The 25,503-nt window shown below is 41.4% G+C and overlaps 1 long non-coding RNA gene across 1 annotated transcript; it reads left to right on the top strand.

Moving 5' to 3' along the window:
• The first annotated feature begins 8,198 nt into the window (after nt 1-8,198).
• Nucleotides 8,199-25,116, top strand: LOC121678069. The gene is made up of 3 exons (XR_006021147.1): nt 8,199-8,280; nt 24,220-24,224; nt 25,106-25,116. It is a non-coding gene; the product is annotated as an uncharacterized LOC121678069 (long non-coding RNA).
• Nucleotides 25,117-25,503: the final 387 nt, after the last annotated feature.

The raw sequence follows: 25,503 nt of genomic DNA, 5'->3' as shown, positions 1-25,503 counted from the left end.
CGGAAATGAAAATATGTACAGTCTTGTACCTTTGACTTTTTTTGGATTTTCTCTTCGTTTTTTCACTCGAAATGATATGTTGTATGCTTATGAGTTATGCCGTAGCTGGTTAGCCTAAGACATGCTGTAAAACTCTTTAGATACGGATTTTTCCAAACGTCAATGGGACAAATGAATGGGAATCTTACATCCGGCACCTAATCGCATTTTGGCTGTGGCCGCGGGACTGTGCAGCTCTACTGGCTAGAACAGAGCCATATTAAGGTTTTGCACCTACGTCATAATGTCATGTGACCGTTTGTTTACAACTAGAGTGGTAGGCAAGGCACTGCAGAGAGTGGTAGGCAAGCCTACAGCTGTCGGGTTGCATAGGCTACACATAGTTACAAATAGCTTCAAAATGTAAATTTTAATATCAAATATTGACCGGGATGCCGACCACTTGTGTAGGCCCTAACAGTTGGTTTTACAATAAGAAGCAAAAAGGCTACGAACGACCGTATAGCCTACCTATCCTCGTGGTTGTGGAGGATGATCATTAGCAGCTGTGAAGTCTTTTATTCTCAAGATAGCCTACTGTCTACGAAGACGTAGGCTAAAATACAACTATCTACAGTCATCCAAAAATGAATTGCCAGAGATAGGCTATGAAGGGGAAAAGTGCAGCATTTTAAACATGGCAAGATTATTTTTTACCGGAACAGTTTGTTCTAATTTGTCTCGTGAAATTCGTGCTTGTGGACATCAATCACCTATCTTCTGTCCTTCTATTTCAAGTTATCATGAGTGTCATTTGATTATATAAATCACAACAAATGCTAATAAATGAAAACAGAATAGGCTTATGTGCTATAGGCTAAGGTCATTTAGGCTAACTCCCGTATGTCAAAATAAACTGATTTGATCCTAATTGTTTAGCGATCACACACAACAACTTAACACAGCAACCTCAAACACCACTGTTGAACCTAGGCTACTGCTTCAGTCATGTAAGAAATAAGCAGTTTATGAATTATCTTTACCCGTTTAATCAAGTCCACATGACCAAAATAACAACATATTTAAAGGCTGAGCTAGCATAACAGCCTAATATAGGCGATGCTGCAATGGATAACTAATAAAAAGTTTCATACAATTAATGAACTTTATCACTCACATTCTGAGTTTTTCTGGGTGGTTATATATCCATGCAGGTCGTCTTCGAATAAGCCATCGCTGTTATATGATATAATATGTTACAGGATTCATGACTAACGCCATTAATGTTATGATGCTGACTGACGCTGGCTATAACAGTAGGCTACCGTTTTAACGTCTGCTGAGTCTACTGCCTACCAAAACCTGTCGCTGTTCAGTTGAAGTTAAATGATCAAATATTGTTTGATTTTGTGTCAGCTTTCAGAAGGAAGACATGTTCCTTTCTGGTCAAATTTCACAGCTTCTAAGAAAGGCTATCGTCTTCGTGTAAACCGAGTTTTGAACAGTAAAAGTTAGGCTACCATTAGGCTACATGCAGGTTCTCCCATAACGTTATCGATACAGATCAATGCACCAAATCAGGGCGATTTTAGCGAAACAACGTTCCTGTTACAGGCTATCAAATATTGAACAATGGGATAACGTTTCATCACCTTTATTGATGCCTGAAATGTTGACATTGCTGAAATACAGAGATGTAGCCTACTGAGAGGCAGCTGCAGACAACGATGCTCAATGGGTTCAACTTGTCCCTTGCCTACCAGCTGGATGTAAACAAAGCTATAGAACCTAGAATACGTCACATGAAAAACGTTAATAAAGGTAGAGTTGCGACAATGGGTGTTCAAAATTCCGTTGGTCACGTGGTTTGTGTAAACCTCAACTAGTTCCCGGAAGTGATTGACAATGGATTAGAATCACTGATCTATAAAGAACACTGGATAGACTATCCAGAGAATGTCTAATAAGGGGAGAACTGCCACTCTCGGAAAACTTCCGGTTTCTGAACTGGTTGCTGTTCCTTCTGTGGTTCCACATGAGGGCGCTCGTCCACGAGTGCAGAATGTATGGGGGTCTATGGAGCTGTACCCCTCGAAATCCACTTTTCTCGGGATATATTTTTTTTTTTCAAGTCATTTGAATATTGTATTCGAAAGGGGAGGCAAAGAAAATACACTTGGTTGAGTATTATATTTTTTAAAGTCACTTAATTGTTCTAAAAAGCCTTTCAAACATGTCAATGACGTCATTCATTAGCACAATGCTAGCGTGTTATGGGCAACAATGACCCAACCTGTAAGAAAACAAAAGGACATAAGTACTTGTTCGTTCAACTTTTGACCTATAACCCATGTTGAAGTTATACAAACTACAATCAAATCTGAGTCAACGACAATCAGGTGAAAGAGACAAATTTAGCCGTCTAGCTCCATTGACTCCCATTCATTCTGCACTCATGGCGATCGCCCCCAGTGGAAATCTGGTGGAACTGCAACCAAAATTCGGTACAATGGGACTTAATAATACGGAGTGGCCAGGATCTCCGTAGACGGGCTCTGGACTATCCCATTGTTGCCGCCCCATCAACAATGAAGCCAATGGAATCGGAACACCGCCGCCATATTGGGACCACTGGCCTACAGTTTGAGACCGTCCAAGGGCACTGCATAGTTCACTTGTGTTCTTTATAGATCAGTGATTAGAATGCATTAAATAGGCTACTGTTCAATGATAGACAGAGCCACGATTTTGGGTAATTGACAGTCAATAAATGCATTGATATACAATATAACACAGTGTAATTATTGTGTAAACTATGTAGTTATCCTACCATTACAACAATATTAAATTAAATTGCGTTTTCTAAAGAATCTCCCGTCTCCCGGGAGATTCTTTAGAAAACGCAATTGCACCCACCCCATAAGTGTATCTAAATTATCGCTATATAAAATAAACAATAGACAAACAATTACAATAAAAGCTGTAAACAGTGTTTTTGAGACTGCGTGTAGCCTACAAAAGCGCATGGAGCTCCTGTGACATTTTGATTTTGCAACGAGAAACTAACACAGCTAGTCTAACATTACTTGTTTGAGTTTTCTACCCCGCGTTTCCTCTGGTAGTCACTGATCTGAGCTAATGAGCGAATTACCTAGCCAAGCCTAGCCTATCGTCGCGGGAGAATAAAAAAAAGGTTTAAAAGTTTTTTAACATCTCCAGTGTAATGGTGGGCATTCTAAGTTAACCGTAGCATTAGGCCTATCTATTTAGTAACCCCATGGTAATGCGAGTGATCATAATAAAATATAAAACGTGACATGTAAGTCCTTCGATAAATAACCAGGCTATGAACTCATAAACATGAACAGCATTTTGTCATCGTTTGTCATTCACCGTGCTGTGAACAGCATTAAGATGCTAGGCTAAATAGCTTGAGATTCAGACAGGTGAGCACCTGAGAATGGTGTGCATCGTGTCAGAAAATAGCAATTTGATCAGTGATCATGCATCATCAGCGCAAGCTTGGTTTGAAACTTTCTGGGGATGGGGATTTTACACCGATCCTTCATCACTGGGCTAGCCATCACTGGGCTAGTGTGCCCTGCTGTGTTAATATGACCGTGCTGATGCTAACAGCTGCAGCTCCCTCAAATCTAGGTTCTCTCATGCATATTAGGCTAGCTTTTGCCAATGAAAATGAATGCAAAAAAAAAAAAAACAGTCCTGCTCCTAACTGAAGAAACGTAACAACAAACTCAGTTTCACTGCTGCAAGTACAAAGTTGGCTGTAAATATGCTTCGCCATATTTAACGAACCATCTTTGTGATAACAAAATCTTACCTTTTATGTGTTTAGTCCACTGAAAGTTATCCACATAACGATTAAATCCACAGTTATGGAGGAATTGTTTTGGGGAAGAAGTTGCACTTTATCCCACTTTTGCTGCCCTTTTTAAAATTAAACCTCTTAAATCCATAGCCTAGATGAGCATTGTGCATAACGTTACAACTATGTTGACATGATGGTATAGGAGCTAAAGCTAAATTCCCAAGACACATCACATCATAAAAGTTGTAGGCTACAAACGCAAAAACTTAAAGATGAAATGAACTGGAATTTGAAGTAAAGGTGATATAACAGATGTATTTTATTTCTTCTCATTGGTACAATGATTAAAATTGCTGAATTTATTAAAAGGGATAAAATTGTACGTTGAAAGTGGTGTTGTTGTTACACGGTCGCCGCCATGTTGGATTTCAACAATCGGCTACGTCACTGGCATGGTAAGCTACTCTGCACTAGCAGCCATAGCAGATGGCTGTCTGAGGCTAGCTGACATGGCTGAGGAAACTAACATTAGGCCTAGCTGAGTTACATATTGGCCATAAGCCATTTATCATAGGCTAGCCTACATCACAAAATCTCATACAAAATGAAACCAATCTAGTGAAACAAAGGCGAACACTTTAACAGGGGAAATTAATTGGGCATGAATCATACTGAACGCTATTTTGTCAATGAGCAGAAACACACACGACATTCAAACTATTGATAAGATGTGCTGTATGGAAACTGGTCTGTAACTTGCCATATCCTGACTTAAAAAACCCTTTTCTTGCTTACTTTATCGCAAACTCGGTGGGGCAGCTTGTAGTCTTTTTCAATTCATAGAAGGGCGAGCCCACAGTCTATGTGCCATGGAGCCAAAGTTTCAGCTTCGTTCACCCAATGCAGTCACTGGTCGCAATTACAAAGTCCGGGAAGGTTCGTTCAATCGTTTAAAGTTTTAAGTGCAGTAGCATATCTGTCCCCTTTGGAATAATATCTCGAAGTAGCCTCAGATGAGGTCCAGTGTTAGATAGGCTACCATACGATCCAATCTAGGAAAGGGCTAGCAGCTAAACACCTTGGAAACACTCAAACTCCACAAGCTAGCACTCCGACCATAGAGAGTATAAACCATGACTCCGACGATATCACAGATCGATAATAATGCTTTTACTAGCTGGTAACTAAACCACAGCGGGTCTGTAAACAGAATCCAATGTCACTTTTTCTACTCACCCTGAAGCCAGTTTCAGGGCAGATTGTTGATGCGAGGGAGTTTAACTTGCAGTGCTGCTATCCAAGAGACTCATGCAATATCAACATCCACAAGGTAAAAATCTGCAAACTCTCCACTAACGTTAGCCTAAAATAAACGGCAAACTCGTGTATCCTCCGTGTATCTGGGGTTAACTTGGGGTAACAACGTTTTTAACAGTTTCAAGGGAGGGAGAGAGAGCCCGTGTGAGTTGCTGTTATGAGTGCCAGTAGTCCATACGGCGTTAGCCTACATTGACGTGACAATGCGTGTTATATAGCTTATTTGTATATGCACCGTAGCCTTCGCATAGGCCTAATGTAGTGGTGGTGAGTGAGTATGCAGTTGTGTGGAGGATGTACAGTAGGCAATGTGTGTGTGTGTGAGGGATGGAGGGAGACAGAGAGACAGCGTGCGTGTTGCTGTCTCAAGCGCCCCTCGTCCAGTTTTCTACATGACCTGTAGGCTAGGTCTACAGTAGCCTATGTTGTGCCTCACAAAATGTATCTATGTTGTACATTGCACAAAATGTATACCCCCGAAATAAACACATAAATAAATAAACATATTTTTCCCGTCACTTTGGCTTCCTTGAACATTTTCCCTACGTTTCGCAACAGATAGATTCCAGTGTCCATGCTCCGGCAGCGCCCACACAGTCATTTTCACCCAAATGATCCTACTGAAGGTTGAGCTGGAGCCTGAAACCCATCTAGTGGTAGTCAAGACACTACAGGCCTGTAACCCATGCCATTAAAATTACTATTTTTTGTGTATACATAATATGCTGCAGCTGTTGCCTATAGAACTTCTCAGGTCCTACCATGCCAGTGACGTCATTGTAACTGGCAGCGTTCTAATACTAACAAATGCAATTTTGGTGTGGCTTAAAAAAGGCTACGTATTGATTTTTTAGATTATTTTTTTTAGTGTCATTTATTTTTAATTGTCATAATCAACACATTATCAATGTTGATTCTTTCAGTTCAGTTCATCTTTAATGACAGCTCGTTCGTGGTGTTGCCTAGTGCTGCCTAATTGAAATGGTATATTCACCCCTTGCAGACACGTGACGGCTCCATGCTGGACGGCAAAAAGATAGGAGACGGACGGCAAATTACATTATGTCATAACGATTATGATGAACTGAACACCATTACTATAACATCTTTGTAGTTCAATGTATTGCTGTTTGGGGTCTGATAGTCAAGGAAAGATGCCAGTGGTGTTGTTAGATGAAATGGATCATGATCGCAAATGTAAAGTTATTAAAACTGGTGGTAACAGCAAGTGGAGATAACGTTAGGTCATAACGTTAGGCTACTGTAATTAACATTATGGGAAATGAACACCCATAAGTATTTCTAGACTAAAATATTGCAAAGCGATTTGGTTACTTTATTTGTCTTGCTTTTATCAGTTGTAACATAGTCAAAACGTTAAGAATGTCATAACAGAACATGAAATAATAACTTAGCTGCCACACTTAGAAGCTAGCTATTCTAGCTAACGTTTATCGTAGCTCATAGTGCTAGGGCTAATGTAACTCGTCAGTTTGTACGTTACCCAGCGAATAAACTTACTTCTTAGGCCTACATGTCTTAAGTTAAAGAATTGAAAGAAATAGGAAATAAAAAAACTTGAACGGTATTATCTGTTTACATTCAGATCTTGCCAAAGACTTTGCCTAAGTGCTATCTGCCGTCCTGTTCAGAGTCTATGGTTGCTATAGCAACCGCTGCTGTGCTTCATACACTGAGGAGATAAGCATGCAATTGTGGTTGAAATACTCCCGAAACACAAAGAAAACAAACCAAAATATATCTATGGAAGAACATGGGATGTTGTATTCCAAACAATAAGCCAACCGTCGTGGAAGGGCATTACTACGGTTAAATCTCACTATAATCTCCTAGCTGTGCGATATGTCCCATTACAACCCATTGATTTGATTCGTGTTCTTGCCGTCCACTAGGCTATTTTGCTGTGGCGCGAACAAAACGTGACGTCACTTGCAAGGGGTCAATAGGCAAGGTTTATCTTATATTAGGTTGTTATGTGTGGCACATTTATTGGGCTTTAGCCTCTTTTAATTTATTTGATAAGGAACTGATAAAAACTGAGCAGCAGAAAAGCTGTCAAAGTCGATACATAAATAGTTTATTATTATAATAAGGTTATTAATACTATTACTTTACTACTATTACTATTGTTACTGTTATTATTATTATTCGGATGAGCATAATGTCTGAAAGAGTCTGAAATGTTGGCTACAAACAGTCTGTAACTGCACTGCTGCTATTATAAATTGTTAAAGGTCCAGTATGTAGGAAATAATGGAAAATAAACTGTAACCATTCCAAAAATGATCACCATATGTTGTCAGAGAGTAAGGAAACACGATGAATTGAAGTAATGGCTTATTTGACAACATTACTCTAACCCGTAAAACCCATGAAAAAAAATGAGTTACGGGGCGGAATGTCTTGGAATTTTCGTTTATGTTTTGAACGATTCATTCTAGAATAGCGTATTAATAATGGGCTAGCGCGTCCTCCTATTTGGGTTGCCAAATTAGCAAAGGCCAACTGTCAACAGCTGTCAGTTGTAGTCATGAACGCCTACGAGAGGCAGGCAAATTTCCAAAATTTAAACAAGAAACAAATTAAGTGGACATCGGAGGAGCTTCCTGAGATGGTGACGTCTTTGTCAAACGAAGAATATCAAGTCTGACGCAGAGCTGGCCATATTTCTCCACAACAGGTAGCCTAGGCTAAACTTTATCTGCATCGCTAACTTGAGCTAAATATGTTAGAGAGGTATTTTTTGTTTTCACTGTTTCCGTAATGTGTAGCTAGGTCATGGTTGGAGAAACGTTAAAGCAGCTGCAGGTCAACTAACGTTAGCTAAGTCTTAATTACATCTGGCAACCCAGAAGAGGCTCGCGTCTGGTAGTCTTGAGAACGTTCACTAGTGTTTTGATTTTGGTCTGCAGAACGTTCGGTAACAATCCTACAAATCGCACCTTTAACTTTCGGGAACTATTTGAGGCTTCCATTAGCCGCCATTGTTGAAAAAAAAATGGAACATTAGCGTCAATGGAGTAGTCGCAACTCTACCTTTATATGGCTCTGGGCTAGAATGGGTTCTTGGCCAGATGGACTTTCAGAGCAAATCTCGAATTTGCCAGAAGTACGTCTGGGTTTTTCCCAGGCTAGTCTGGCATAGTATTTCACAATTTTAACTTGATTTGTGTAGAACAGAAAATTGGTTGCTACGGAAACGTGATGTCACACTTTAGTACTCTATTGATTGACATCAAATGCCCACTTTGTATCTAAATTACTACAAAGATACAAGGAAGTTTATTGTCACATGCATATAGTTACTGGAAGTAAGAAATGCAGTGAAATTATGTCTGGTGTCAGCCTATTTGTGCATTAATGGGTGGGGGGGGTAAAGAGTGCAGTAGAAGAGGGGTTTAGTAGATTAAGTGGCAAGGGCTGCATAAAAAAGGTGGGGGAGGATTGGGATTGGGTGGGGGGCACCAACAAGGAGCACCCAAGAGCAACAGGAGCAGGGAAAAACTCCCTTACCAAGGAAGAAACCTTGGGCAGATCCACGGCTCAAGGGGCTAACCCAACTGCCAGGGGTCTTGGTGTGTGTGTTGGGGGGATGACAGGGGAGATGGAATAGTGTGCTGTGTATGTGGGGAGAGGGCAGTGTGCAATATGTGTGTTGGGGAAGCTTCCTCATGAGACAATGTGCTGTGTATTGGGGGGGACTTACTATTGCAAGCAGAGTACTGTATGTATGATGTATGTGAGTGATGACAGTGAAGATGTGTGTGTGGGCGGGAGGGGAGTGGAGCAGTGACTGTGTGTGTGTGTGTGTGGGCAGTGTGCTGTAAGTATGTTGGGGATGTGTGTTGGAGAAGCTTCCTGATGAAATAATGTGCTGTGTATGTAAGGGGGGGGGGGGGGCAGGGACTTACTATTGCAAGCAGAGTACTGTATGTATGATGTATGTGAGTGATGACAGTGAAGATGTGTGTGTGGGCGGGAGGGTAGTGGAGCAGTGACTGTGTGTGTGTAGGTGGGGGCAGTGTGCTGTAAGTATGTAGAGGATGTGTGTTGGAGAAGATCCTGAAGACAATGTGCTGTGTATGTAGGGGGGGGGGGGGGCAGTGTGCAGCAAGTATGTAGAGGAGGCTTACTGTAGCAAGCAGTGGGCTGTATGTATGTGAAGTGATGACAGTGATGATGTAAGTGTGTGTGTTGGGGATGGGGGGGGGGGGGCAGAAAGGCTAGGCAATCAAGGACATGGGTAGATGGAGGAGAAATCAAAAATAATAAATTAAAAGTTCTATGGAGATGTGCAAAAGTTGGAGAAAGTCAGATATGTGTGTGTGTGTGTGTGTTTTGACGTGTGATGAAATAAGAAAATAAATAAAAGGTCTGTAGCATAGGGAGAGGGATGTAAAAGTGCTAAAAGTCTTGTAGGTGTGTGTGGGGGGGGGGGGGGGTCATGAGTGCTGAGTAGTGAATGAGTGCAAAGTCAGTATAGTGTGAGTTCAGAGTTGGGAAATGTTTGAGAGTGCTGAGGAGTGAATGTGTGCAAAGTCAGTATAGTGTGAGTTCAGAGTTCGGATGGCCTGGGGATAAAAACTTCTCCTGAGTCTCTCAGTTCTGGCTTTGTGACTACATAGGCGTCTTCTTGATTTCAGCGGTAGGAATAATCCATTGTTAGGATGAGAAGAGTCCTTCAGAATCTTTTGGGCTCTTCTGGGTTCTTATAGTACGTTCAGCTGAGCGCACTACTCTCTGCAGAGTACTACAATCTCTAACTGTGGAGTTCCCATACCAGGTGATGATGCTACCAGTTAGAACACTCTCAACCGCTGAAGTGTAGAAGGCCTTCATGATGGATGTAGAAACTTTGAATTTCCTTAGCTGACGAAGGAAGTAGAGTCGTTGTCTGGACTTTTTCAGAACATATTGAGTGTTAACAGTCCATGTTAGGTCTTCAGTAATGTGGACACCAAGGTATTTAAAACTTGTGACTCTCTCTACAGGTTGCCCGCTGATCATTAGTGGGGTGTAACTGTAGTTCTGCTGCTGCCTTCTGTAATCCACTACCATTTCCTTGGTTTTATTGATATTCAGTGTCAAACTGTTAGATTGACACCTCTGTGCCACCTCATCAACCTGATCCAAGTATAGCTGTTCATTGTTGTTACTAATCAGGCCCAAGATCACTGTGTCATCTGCAAACTTGATGATGGAGGTATGACTACTGTTGGCTTTGCAGTCATGTGTGTATATGTTGTACAGCAGTGGACTCAAAACACAGCCTTGGGGAGCACCAGTGCTGATGGTTAATGAGTCAGATGTCAGACCCCCCACTCTAACCACTTGTGAACTATTAAATCCGGTTAGCATAATTAGCACGCTGCACAAATTTCTTTAAAACTTTTGCATTCAAGTTGACTAATCATCTCAATGCCGATGTTTTCCAAGACTCAAAAGGGCCTGTCCCAGTGAGAAAAAGTATTACAGTGAAACTCACACGTGAGGTAACTGAACAGTCCAATGATCATCTAGCCAACTAGGCTACTTTGTTTACAAAATTTCCAGGCTTCAACCAGAGCTGCTGACAGCAGCAGCAGCAAGAGTCAGAAAGAAGTAGAGCGAGAGGTTAAATTGGGCCGGAGCTCAGCTCCACCTCCTCAGGTCCACAACACACCCTGCTAGAGCTCAGCTCCATCTCTGTCAGCACCAAATATTGTTATTCCACTTGAATTATTTTTCATCTCCTGGCAATATGGCATGAGACTGAATAAGCAAGAACGCCAAGTTGCTGTGATAACTAGTTCGCGAGAAACTTAACATTGGACTTACATGGAATGTAGGCCTAATCATATTTGCATTCTGCACACATCTCTGCATAAGAACTCTTCACTCAACACATGGCACTATATATATCACACTATATGTCACAATAAACAGCAGACCTTACCAAATACAGGATACGCATGCATCTGTACAACAACAAGCGGTTCCCGAGTAATCCGTTTTTTAACAAATTTCTACATGGTCTCCAACTTTGGGCCAAAATTATAATGTATTCTCATAGCCTACTGTATGTCATTAAATAAAATTGCTTAGCTAGAGTATCCCACCACCTTGGTTCTTATATTGTATATATACTTATATTAAATATATATTTAAAATATTATATATTAAAGATCTCCTAGTCCCATATAACCCACCTATGACCCCTACGATCACAGAATACTGGGCTTATTTTGTTATTGAAATTCTTGGGATTACAAATATTTAGATATGGTGCAGTGTGGAACTTCAACCACCTCAGGATTTTTTTGGAATGGACCACCCTGCTGTGTCCTCGTGTGACTGGCACCCAGTCATGCGTGCAATGGTGGTCACTGACCATACCTACGCTGGTGCTGACTACCCCTCACTATGCCTTAGTTATGCTGCTATAGCATAGCGCTGTCATGAACTTTTCATGTGTCACGCCGTACAACCCCTCTTCTCTCCCCCTCCCTCTCTCTCAACTCTCCCTCCTACCTCTTCTCTCTTTCTTGCCGTTCAACTCCCTCTTCTCCCCTCTCTCTCAACTCTCCCTCTCTTGCCTTTTCTCTCTATAGTAACACTAGGGTTAAGGTTATAGTATCATTGATATACTTATTAATACTAACCATCATGACTTATTGTAATACTAACCTAGCCTGGCCTCTACCTGGCTACGTACTTCCGCTCGATTTCTTTTCCCTACAGTACTCCGTCTGGAATCGGTTGATTCGCCTTCGTTTACTTCGGTAGTTGGGCAGCCGACCCAACCAGAGAACAGAGGGCATCCCTGAGAGCGATTACGTTACACAGGCATGGTCTTTCAATTACTACGTCCCCGCCCCTGAAGCAGACTGCTTGGAATACATCAACGTAGGGAGCGAAAAGGGCTTATGAAATCTTTGAGCAATTGTGAATAAAAGGTGCAAATAAGGTTGGTGTAAGTTATTTTAGCTCTTTCTAGTTTAGCCTATTAACAGGAGTGTCACGAATGAAGTCACAGTCGAGTAGGATGTTATATCGTCAGCTTTGTTATACCTTAATTTTGTCCCTTGAAATACGAACGTAACCAAGTCAAACTTTAGTTTAGTAGGCTACATTGTCGCGTCAAAATCGCTATTTTTCAAACAATAATACGGCTCGACATAACATGAAATGAGTTGTTGAAAACCTTTCTTTTAGTAAACTCTGTGTAGACCAACAATGTTCTCAATGCTCGAGTGCATGTGTAGACACTGATGATACTTCAATCAAAGTTTCATGTTGTGTCGAGCCTTCTTAGTGTTTGAAAAATAGTGATTTTGACGCGATTGTATCAAAAAAGTAGTGGCTCTATAGGATTCCCATTCAAAAGGTCATTTCACTCGAAAATGAAAACGACATACAAGCTTAAAAGTGGCGCTTTGGACGTACTTTATTTAAAATTATATTATATGAAAGTTTGACTTTCACAAATACATTCACAAAACACCATATGATGCATTTTGGCGAGTTAGATGAAACGTGTGACTGTTTGCTGATTAAGATGCATGCTTGTTTGTTATGGGCGTGATGCAGAGAAACTTCTATGACGAAACGCCGGTTGTTAGTGATTGGTTCAAAGCGGTTCAAAGGAACTCCAATGATTTTAAACCTAAAACTGTGCCCTCCTACCCGGAAATAAACGTTTGCCTATGGATCTAGGCCAGACTCTCTGCGAAGTCAGGTTTCCAGGCTAATACTAACCCACTCCACAGGAGAGATTGCTGTATACTGTTTAGGCACTGGGTGTGTGTGCGTATTTATGGGGTTGTGGGTAATTTATTGGACAACGTGCAACTGGTCAGTTATCAACTATTGACCACCACGCAACTTAGTGGGGTTTCTTTGTATTGTCATATTTATAATATTCCATGCTCTATTTATGTCATTGCTAGTTTCCTATTTATGTTCTATTTATTATACAAACTCTTCTCCTGGTTCGTGGTTAGAGTAGATAGGCCACCTGTTTTCTGTTGCTTAGTAACTTGCTCCTTTGTGGGCTTTGTGTTGTGCACATTGTCTCTGGTGTGATATTGGTTTGGTTTATATATATTTGGTTTGGTATATATTTGTATATTGTATATATTCTGCCAATGTTATATTCACCTGTCGGTATTGATGACTAGTTGGCCTCAATCCTCTTCTCTCATTTGCTGGGAAGTGTGGATGTTATTTAGGATGGCCTTTGCCTGTTCTATCCAACGATTGCCTATTTGCTACCACACGCCTGTATGGGCGCAAATGGTCTTTTAAGTTTTTTTTAAAATACAATAAATGCTATTGTATTTTCATCACCTGTGCCTTCTGATATCCTGTTTTGAACATCACAGCGGGGCCGGGTGGATAGGTCCAAGGGTTCCTCTCTAGGCAAATATGGCTTATCGGCTCGCAGGTAGTCTCATATCGTAATTAGTAGAAGTAGGCCTAGTTTATGGGTTTGTTTGATAGCGTTAACCTTTACTGTTTTTTCTTCTGACCTAGTCGGAGAACATAGGGGAGCTTGTTACTGCTCCAGGGCCGAAGTTATCTGTAACGTTGGGGCTAACTCCCAAACCCTCTATCTCAAGTGGTTAGCAAATGAACGAGGATTTTGGTTTTATCTGCGGATTTATTTTTGCATTACTTTGAATATGACTTGCTCCAGTCTTAACAGCACGTCTACTTTTTCCACACGCATCTCAGTTCTAACACACATCCCCTCTCGCTTTCTCTCTCTCCATCCCTGCGCACGGGGCTCTCTTAAAGGAGCTGCACCATTTTACAACAATTGCATCTACATTTTCAGTTTAAGCTTAAACTATCGTGATCAATTTAAGTTCCCATGCCCCCCCCGGAAAGGTGTAATGCCCGTCCGTGAATTTGTGTCTGCCGCCGGGTCTGGCTTAGGGGGGTGGCGTAATCACTATCATAGTCAGTATAGCCACACTTAGCATCCTCACCTTTTCCCCCTTCTTCTTTATGTTTTGTTTTGACTTTTGTAAGTGTGACCTTGAGTTTGAGTAAGGTGCTATATAAACTTCACTGGCTATCAAGCTGATTCTATAATTCAGCTTAATTCCCCCTGTGTTCTCACTTCTCCAATGAGCATTCTCTTCGCCACCTCTCCAAAGCACGTCTTTTAATTTGTGAAAAAATGAAGGAGGTGATATGACCTACCTTTTGCTATTTGTTCCAGCAACAGCCTTACTACATTCCAGAGGCATCTACAGACAAGACAAACAAGTTGTTTAACAAGTCTAACAGGTCATTTGAATGGCTCAGCCCAGCTCAGCTATGTAGTACCAGAATACATCCAAGGAATATCTTAACCTAATCAATCAGCATGCTGTGTTCCCAGCCTTATTGAGTTAACATAGTCCCATGTTGGGGATTTAAACAATGAACTTCACAAGATAAGGAAGACAACATTTTTCCATTACTTTTTTGTTATTCTGATATGCACTGATATTGTCTTATTTCTATTTTGCCATTGCATGGTCCAACAGTTGCAAATACATTTCTAGAGAGCATATTGTTGACCATTCAGATTTCCTGTTTTCCATTTTCTTTTTATAGATTTTTACTTCTCCAGGCCATTCCTGCATTAGCTTTTCTCACACTTTTCTTTTCCATTCGACCATTTCCCTTCATTCTTTGCAAAGAAAAGAAATATACTCACCTAACTGCATCTTCCAATGCCTCACGAAACACTTGTACAAGTTGACAGTAACAACATATGAAGGTCAGGTATTCTTCGTTTGTACTTGCTTCTACACAGCTAGAAGGGGCATGAAAACTCTGTCTATAGCTAGAGAAGGGAAAACAGGAAATCGTCACATCGTAGGCATCTAGGTTGCCAAAGGGGAGGAGACTGGGTATGGAGGTAACAGAAGATTTGTGCATTTTTAAAGGATGATTTAAAGGATTTGTTCACCCCTAAAGGACCACGTAAAGGTGGGGTGTAATAATGATGAGTAGCCTAATGTAGGTCAGTTATGTGGTCAAACTGTTTGCTGAGAGTATACACATAATGGGCGGAGTACTGTAACTATAAATAAGATATCTGGTTGTGATATGTAAATGTAGCCTGCTGCAGCCGAACTTAGTCCCACCCACAACATTTGAGGTCGGGAAGTTCGGTCTGGACTTGTTCCGTTGTGGAGCAACTACTCTATGCTCAAACCAGAGCTGTTCGGACCTAGGGATGTAACGGTATGAAAATTTAACCTTACGGTTATAGTGACCAAAATTATCACGGTTTTCGTTATTATCGCGGTATTTTGAAAAGTGTGTTCAATATGTTCAGAAAGCACTATTAGGCCTACACAAGCTGAAATAGTTTCAAGAAGTGTGACAGCATTTACTATATTACAAAATATAGGCAAAACCTTATCAAAAGTGCAACATTTAACCAGGAATGCTGGAACTCATGGGGGTGCTCATAGAGGGGGTTCTGAGGGAAGGTAAAAAATTGTTACTGAGTAGATGTGATTCCTTTATTCTGGTGCAGGCCTACATCCTGACTGCACAAACAAACCTGGCTGAGCTGAGCATTCTTAATTCATAGCATAATGTTACCGTGGCATTGTGTGTTGTCCCATTCACTTTTTCCTTGGTCATGTTTGGCTTTGTGCCACAGTTAAATCCATCAAGTAGATAACAGAATCAGTAGGGTACCAGTTTTGTTTCATTGTACCAGGCATACTGTATGTCAAAAGCAGGCTTGGATGAAGCTGGGAAGGATTAAACACACAGTTTCCATACCGTGGTAATGATGTGATAATCATGATATTTGAAATGAAAACGGTAATTGTTATTGTCAACATTTATCGCGGTTTACCATTATACCGGTAATCGTTACATCCCTATTCGGACCAATCAAATTGGGCTTTGTACAATGATGGACAGATGAGCAACAGTGACTCATGTATCACGTCATTTGAGCACGCTTCGGTTGATTTTGTTTGCAACAAAAACACTGTGGCCAGATGGCTTCTAAAAGGAATAATGCATATATTTCCATGTGGTGTAGGTTTTATTACTGAAAATGATTATTTCTGAAAACTCCGGACAAAGTAGATATGTGGGAAAACTCAAGTTTCACTTTCATCAAGGGAAAAGAGCGTTTTTGCATTGTGATGTTGTTCACTCGTTTGTTGGGGTTGTGTCCATTTAGGGGTGTGTCCAGTTGACATTCAGGGTGGTTTTGGTTTTGTTATCAAACGTCGGGTGCTTTGTTCAAAAAGGTTGTAAAAACAGGATATTTTCATGTGGTGGGGCCTTTCATTTAGGCTACACAAAAACAGAGGTTTTATCACTGTTATTATTTATTAATTATTTCAGATTATTTCTGAAAACTCTGGCCATCGGAAAACTCCAATTTCACTTTAGCATGTAAACACGGGTTAACAGCGTTTTTGCATTGTGAGGTGATGTTCCCTTGTTTGTTTTAAATATCTGATTGGCCATCTGTTTGCTCGATGTCCACCTTTCTCCAGCTGTTTTTATTATTGGTGTGAGCGGAATTATTTTTTAAAACGAAGGAGGGGAAAATATCTTGCATCATATAAAATTGGCCTTAGATTTCACTATTGGGTGTTGTACAAGATATTGACAGTGCAATAGCTTAAATAAAACGACCAGGAAACGGCATTTGTGGAGAAGAAGGATGGTTTGGGTGTTCTTCCTTATGGCAAGCCGATTGAGCATTTATTCAGATATCTTGATATCAGGCATAATTGTCATGTACATGCAAGCCATTTCTGTGTGAACTAGTTAACTAGTGACAGCCAAAATCCTCACTAGTTAACTAGTTCATATGTTTCATATCTTACTAGTTAACTAGTAATGCTCAGCATGTTCACTAGTTAACTAGTGGACACTGAAATGTGCACTAGTTAACTAGTTTAAAGACTTCTATATTTTACTAGTCAACTAGTAAGGTACAAAAATGTTTACTAGCTGACTACTGAATGTCAAATTCCCACTTCTATGTAATTTGGCCAGCCGCTTGAGCATTTATTCTAATATCTAGATATCAGGCCAACATGCAAGCCATTTCTGTCAACTAGTTAACTAGTGAGCCATGTTTGTGCACACTAGTTAACTAGTGAACACATATTAGCTTCACTAGTTAACTAGTGAGAGCCAGAAATGTCCACTAGTTAACTAGTAAAGGCCAAAATGCATACCAGTCAGCTAGTTGAAGGCTTTTGGGTCTCACTAGTTAACTAGTGACAGCCAAAAATGTGCACATGTTTACTAGTGAAGGCAAAACTCCTCACATTGCACACTAGTTAACTAGTGGCCAATGTTATGTCCCACTAGTTAACTAGTTGCACAAAATGCCAGCCGTTTGTCTATTTATTCAAATTCCACTAGTTTACTAGTGTGAGGGGCATTTTTCTCCTGCTAGTTCATTATGGACAGTGTTTTGTCTTCACTAGCTAACATGTAAGGCTCAAAATGCCCTCTATAAGCTAGTGAAAGGCATTAATAATGCAGATATGCTCACTAGTTAACTAGTGAGCATGTCCTGTTCCATTACTAGTAAACTAGTAAGGCCAAACATGTCAACTAGTTAACTAGTGAAGGCCAATGTGTCACTAGTTAACTAGTAAGAGTACCTTTTGCATTACTAGTGAACTAGATAGCTCCAACCACTCCAGCCACTAGTGTCTTGTGCGCACTAGTTAACTAGTGAGCTGCTTCACTGCCACACATGCAAACTAGTGAGACTTAAATTGTTCCACTAAAAACGGTCAGCTTGTTTGTGTTTTTAGGTGTAACTAGTTAACTAGTGAACAAAATATGCATGCCACTAGTTAACTAGTATTTTGGCCTTTACATGTTAACAAGTGACCATTTTGGCATCTCACTAGTTAACTAGTGGGGCTGAAATGGCCTTCACTAGTTAACTAGTGGGCGTTTTGGAGCACACTAGTAAACTAGTGACACTTTTTGCACCTCACTAGTTAACTAGTGAGCAGTTCTGCCTTCACTAGTTTACATGTAAGTGTCACACTGAAGTCACTAGTTTACTAGCTAGAGTACCTTTGGCCAGCATGTTAACTTGTGTGCCACATGTAAATGTTGTGGGTGGGATTTCGTGAAATTCTGCACTGTGATTGGTTATCATGTTCTATTTGGACATAGGGAGCCAATAGAAAACCTCAATTTCCAGAATTCTTCGCCTCCTAATTTGAATTCTGTGCCACTAGTTGACTAGTGTGAATTTTGTCTTGAACTAGTTTACTAGTATACATTTAAGACCTCACTAGTTAACTAGTTCGGACAAATGATGCATCAACTAGTTAACTAGTGAGCCTACTGCCATCACCTAGCTAGCTAGTAAGCCATTTATGGTTCACTAGTTAACTAGTGACATTGACCTACTGCAACTAGTTAACTAGTGAGGTGTTTTGCCTTCACTAGTAAACATGTGCACATTTTTGGCTGTCACTAGTTAACTAGTGAGACCCAAAAGCCTTCAACTAGCTGACTGGTATGCATTTTGGCCTTTACTAGTTAACTAGTAGACATGTCTGGCTCTCACTAGTTAACTAGTGAATCTAAAATGTGTTCACTAGTTAACTAGTGAGCCTTTTGGCTCCCACTAGTTAACTAGTGTGAATATTTTGGCCCTCACTAGTTAACTAGTTCACACAAACATGGCTCACTAGTTAACTAGTTGTCAAAAATGGCTTACATGTACATGACAATTATGCCTGATATCAAGATATAAGAATAAATGCTCAATCGGCTTGCCATACTTCCTACAGCTTACGGTAAGCTATTTCATTGCTCTGATTGGTTAGGTCTACGCAATTGAGTACAGAGGCATTTTCCCCACTGTATCGGTTGAAACACGCCCCATACTTACATCCAAATGGAACAGTATCAGACTCAAATTCTGACTAGAATTGAGTAAGTAATAAGCAAGCAAAAAAAAAAGAAAAATCACAATAGGGGTGAAAATAAAGTTTAAAGCCAACATAAACTGCTGGAGTGTGTGTTCATTAGCCTAGAAATCTAGACGCACCCTAGTGGCGGCAAATTAATTTGCTCAGCCTGTACGTCTAGTATCAAACCATAGGGATTTCTATTGGCTGACGCCGTGGACGTCATCCAATCACAGCGCTCTATTTTGTTAGAGAGTCTTAAGGCGGGCTTAACAGGATAACGACAGTCCTGCGACAGTGAACAACAAGGAAGGTGGCTATTGCGAACGAAGAGCGGTTGTTTGAATCGGCGTTGGCGTCAACTTTGGAGGAGTTGGACTTTGCTTTTCGTTGGAGAGTGCTTTTCTTTGAAAGTTGAGCAACACAATGCACTTAAGTCATTCCTTTCGAAGAAGGATGTATTTGCCGTTTTGCCGACCAGATACGGATATGGTCATAGCGCTGGCCTATTGCATGCCTAGGCAGTTTGAAAGACAATTCTCTGCCCGCCCCTTGGATTAAGCGAGGTGAATGGTTCGATTCCAGACTATACATTTCAATGGTATAGGATGGCCCGCCAGGCTATGTGTTCATAATAGTGTAACTTGCAAATATATGAACTTGGTATTGAAAAGTGTAGTTATACTGTTCAGGCACTAGAGAACAGTATAACTACTTGCATGATGATTTAATTTCATACTGTACAATATCTTTCTTTTTTTCCCACAAATTATTTAAGGTAATGCCACCCATCTTACCCTCTCCTTGTTGCATGGAGGAGTGTGCTACTGTCCCAATGACATAGCAATTATGTGTATTGCAGAGTGAATATTGTTTAGTGCTCATTAGTCTGTATATTGTGTGCATACATATGTATATATTTATGTATATTTATGTATGTTATATTCTTTATGTACCATTTATATTTATTTATTCTGTATTTCTTTATTTACAGAAAACCACTCACACAAACACACCCCCACTTAAACACACAAAGAACACATACCATTGCAAGCAACAAGCACTTTATTCACCTGCTGGAACTGGATTTCAATAAATCTGTTGAACGAAACCAAAGGTTGCAGCAACTCTCTTACCGGAGTACATAGCTAGTTCGGGTGGCGCCAGCGAATAACGCACACAGACTTCACACAAAACACTACAAATTGCACGATTACAATGGGAAACATAATTAGAATAAAGATATTACAAATACTGTACATCTCATGATGAGTTATTCACCATCATTTGCAAATTGGTAATGACGGTTAGAAGTGATTAGGGGAGAGACGAGAGACACGTATGGAGCACAGCTGAAGACGCACTGTCACGAGATATAAGCAACTCCTCTGCAGGATAAATGTTGTTTTATTCAGTCATTTGAGCAATATTAGTATAAGTGTTGCTTTTTCCAGCATATGTTTTCGATGGTAACCCATTGTCAGTCAATAGTGAAAGTAACTTACTGCATATAACTGTCTTGTCGTTGACTGACACACCATGGTGACGTTAGTTTCATTTTGCCAATGAGTTCAAATAATAGACGAGTGCAAATGCTTGAAGGCTATGCTAGGTTTTAGTAAAGCATGGTTTAGTGGAATGACTATTCCATACGGCCTCGCAAGCAGCCTCCTTCAAATGCGCCGTTGACTGTCAAAAGAGTACTTACATACTCAGTAAATATCACAAATTGGTGCTGCGCAGCAGATCAGGTAAGATATCAACTGAAGAAACTTTGCTCTAGAAAGGCAGCCGGGCCTGACAGACTGTGTCCAAGGCTACTCAAGGCCTGTGCTGCTCAACTGGGGGAGCCACTGAAGCACATCTTCAACTTGAGTCTCTGTCTCGGACAAGTTACAACACTGTGGAAGACATCATGTCTCACCACCATCACTAAGAAGCCACACCCTAGTGAGCTTAATGACTACAGGCTTGTCGCTCTAACATCACATGTGATGAAGACAATGGAGCAGCTGGTCTTATGTATGCTCAGACCACAGAGTGGTGTGCCGATAATAGTGTGGGCTTCATAGATCATTTTAGCTCCTTCTTGGGGAAGCCTGGACTGTTGAAAAGAGACGGTATCCATCCCACACCAGAGGGTGCTGTTCCCGTTTCAAGGAACATAGACCATCACTTAACCGTGACTATAGTTCCTGATGAACCAAAGATTAGTCCAGGAATCTCTGCCGTCCCACATTCACCCAGGCACACAGGGCCAAATAGAGAGGGTGTCTGTACCAAAACTGTCAACTCATGCTCAAACCATTAGGGGAATTAATCATAACAATCTTATTAAGATAAAAACATCTTCGGTTAAACAAACCCCTCCAAAAACGCAACTTGAGCTTGCTTTAGGCTACTTAATATCCGATCACTGTCAAATAAGACCCCCTTGGTTAATGAAATTATTACTGACATGTGCCTCACTGAAACCTGGCTTAAACCAAATGAATACCTTCTGTTGGAGTCTATACCTCCCTCCTATTTGAACTACCATGTAGCCTACCACACCACACTGGCAGGGGAGGTGGAGTAGTTACAATTTATCACTCTAGTCTTCTCACGTCGTCACACTGTATAGACCCTCTGGCCCCTACACTGAATTCCTAGAAGAATTTTCTGATTTCCTTTCAACTTTAGCTGTCTGTGAGCGACCGGGCGGTCAACCCACGTGTTGGATTGCGAGTTAAGTGGAAATGGAGAAAAAGGCACTTGCAGGAGAGGTGGATGTAGGGTGGTAGCTTGGTTCTGGCTCACGAAGGATCCACTAGCTAGTAGCTAGCGCTACCTATCAGTAGGGAATTTATATATAAAAAAAAACCCTAATACAAACAACCTATTTTACAGTCTTTGGCTGACAACTTCAACTGTCGTTAAAATTGTTCAATGTCCACGACCAGAATGATGATTTGATTACTACCCATCTCCATAGAAACGGACGAGGTAGTAGCCAGCTGGCCAATCACAGGGCGAGTAGGGCGGGACTCTTCCCCTACCACCCTACGCGCAGCGCGCTACCGCAATGGGACAGTGACAGAGGTCTGCGCGTCAGTGTTGTGAGTAGATGTATGCGTTAACCAGATTATGGGCACTATACAGACGATATAACATGGCAAATGGAAGACAAGCTAGTGGGTACTGTAGTATATAAAGTGGATCTATTTACTTCAGCGGAACCACTCCCCTAGCTACTGAGTTTACCTATAGGTTATCCGCTGGTGCATTGATATTGTGTCATTGTCTACAGATGAAGCTAAGTAAAGGCACGTTCATTTTACCTCCGAGTTGAATCCTTTATTTTTAATATACTATGTTGGAGTAAAGACACAACAATTGGCGACGAGTAAACCGGACCCTAAACAACTGCACGAAATGAAAAGTTAAACCGGAGGGAAGGGAGAAAGGAGGAAACAAAGCAGGAGATGAAACGAAAGCAAGAGAGGAAACGAAACCTAGCAAAGGATCCGTGAGTAACAGTGCATAGCACACAGTGAAAGGATAAACGGATAAGATCTGGATTTCATGTCCGAAATGGCTTACGTTGGAAAAGTAGAGGAGTTTGATAGTTCAAGTGAAGACTGGGAATCATACATAGAGCGAGTGGAGTTATACTGCGCCGCTAATGATATCGAGGATGCGAAAAAAAGTTCCGTCCTCCTCAGTCTAATGGGAGCTAAAACTTACAGTCTACTGCGTAATCTCCTGAGCCCTGCTAAACCGTCGAGCAAGTCATATAAACACATTGTTGACACGTTACAGAAGCACTTAAATCCCGCACCACTAGTGATAGCGGAGATTCAGATTCCATAAGAGGAATCAAACAAAGGATGAAAGCATATCCGAGTATATGGCCGAACTGCGCAGACTCTCGCAGCATTGTGACTTTAAAGATGGGCTTGGCGATGCCTTGAGAGATCGTTTAGTATGTGGCATTCACTGTACAAGCACACAGAAAAGGCTACTGTCAGAAAAAGAGCTAGATTTGAAGAAAGCACTCAAACTAGCTATCTCAATGGAAACATCAGCTAAGGGTGCATCAGAGCTACAGAAGAAAAGCTTAGAAAACGAAGTGCATCAAATATCCTTGAATAGCAAAAAGCAAAAATGCTACAGGTGTGGTAAATCCTCTCACAGTGCAAACGACTGCTGGTTCAAAGAAAAGACATGTAGGAAATGCCACAAACAAGGCCACATAGAAAGAGCATGCAAATCAGACCAAACCAATACCCAAAAGGAAAAATCTGGAAAGAACAAAGGTTTTAAACCCAAATCAAAGGCCAAAGCAAATGAAATGCACAAAGTAACAGAACATTCAGACAACACAAACAGCAGTGAGGAAGATGACATGTCATGCTTAGAGCTGCATAGCATAACTGAAGAAGACAGAAAAATAATATGGGTCACAACAACAGTGTCTGGAGTAAAACTTAAAATGGAACTGGACACAGGTTCAGCTTTGTCAGTGATCTCTGAGACCGACTATGACAGGCTGTTCTCCCACTTACCACTGAAAAAGACATCAGTGATGTTAAAAAGTGTATATACAGGTGAAAAAGTGTCACCAAAAGGGAAACTTAACATGGATGTGGTCTATGGTGACCAAACACGCAAGTTAGAGCTCTATGTCCTGAAAACCACAGGCCCAGCTCTACTGGGGCGTGAATGGCTGAGGAGAATTCAGCTTGACTGGCATGCAATAAAAGCCCTGAATATCTCAACAGGCCTCAAGAGCTCCACCCGCAGGCTTGACCAGAGACTGCCACAGTTGTTGGAGGCTAATGCACACGTGTTTGAGAAAGGCATTGGTAAACTTAAACACCTGAAAGCAAAATTGAACTTGACAAAGATGCCAACCCAAGATTCCACAAGGCGCGCCCGGTGCCGTATGCACTACGTCCCAAGATAGACGCCGAACTGCAGAACTTGGAGGCATCCGGCATTCTCTCAAAAGTTGACTGGAGTGACTGGGCTACGCCCATTGTTCCCGTGATGAAGAAAGGAAAAAGTGAAGTGCGTATATGTGGGGACTTCAAAGTGAGCATCAACCCGGTGCTGCGCACGGTGCAGTACCCCCTTCCACGAATCGAAGACATCTTCCCATCATTGGCTGGTGGGGAGAAGTTGTCAAAGATCGACTTGTCACAGGCCTATCTCCAGATGGAAGTGGAGGAGTCAAGCAAAAAGTTCCTAACCATCAACACGCATAAGGGACTTTACCAATACAACCGACTTGTGTTTGGTGTTGCTTCCACTCCAGCCATCTGGCAAAGAGCCATGGATCAGGTGCTCCAGGACATACCTGGAACACAATGCTACCTGGACGATATTATCATAACAGGAAAAGATGATGATGATCACTTCCAAAACCTGAGCAAAGTACTCACCAGGCTGAATGAGTATGGCCTACGGGCAAAGAGTGAGAAATGCGAGTTTTTCAAAAGTGAAATCTCATACTGCGGGCATGTCATTGACAAGCACGGCTTGCATAAGTCACAAGAGAAAATTGAGGCAGTGCTGAAAGCACCTAAACCTGAAAATCTGTCACAACTCGGATCGTACCTGGGTCTCGTCAACTATTACCACAAGTTTCTACCAAACCTTGCCTCAGTGCTGTATCCACTAAATGCACTACTACAGACAGGAGTGGAATGGCATTGGTCAGAAAAATGTGAAAAGGCATTCACAGAAACAAAAAGACTAATAACATCTGACGAGCTACTTACCCACTATTATCCATCCAGACCCATCCGTCTAGCATGTGACGCGTCCCCGTACGGCATTGGTGCAGTCCTATCGCACACAATGGATAATGGACTGGAATGCCCAATTGCATTTGCTTCAAGGTCCCTTTCAAGTGTCGAACGCAATTATGCACAGATAGACAGGGAGGCCCTTAACCTAGTATGGGGTATCAAAAAGTTCCACCATTAACTCTATGGCCGAAGGTTTACCTTAGTAACTGATCATCAGCCCCTAGTATCAATATTCAATCCACAAAAAGGAGTCCCAGTGATGTCAGCCGCGCGACTGCAGCGATGGGCCCTGTTATTAGGAGCACACTCATATGACATCGAGTTCAAGGGTACTAAACAACACTGTAATGCTGATGGTTTGTCACGCCTCCCACTGTCAACATCTGTGGAAGAAATTCCATCAAAGAGTGACCCGGTTGAAATGTTCCACACAACACTGGTAGACCAGTTGCCAGTTACAAATGCCATGATACGAAAAGAAACGTGGAATGACCCAACACTTTCCAAGGTGCATGACATCACAGTACAAGGTTGGCCTGCCCATGGGAATCCATGTTTTCTTGAGTTTTCAGCAAGACGTGATCAGCTGTCAGTCTGCCAGGGAACCCTGATGTGTGGATCACGTGTGGTAGTGCCCTCCAGGCTTTGC

The sequence above is a fragment of the Alosa sapidissima genome, chromosome 12 (genome assembly GCF_018492685.1).
Source record: "Alosa sapidissima isolate fAloSap1 chromosome 12, fAloSap1.pri, whole genome shotgun sequence".
Lineage (NCBI taxonomy): Eukaryota > Metazoa > Chordata > Actinopteri > Clupeiformes > Clupeidae > Alosa > Alosa sapidissima.
Note: the sequence above shows the minus strand (reverse complement) of the source record. Positions and strands in the feature narration are given on the sequence as shown.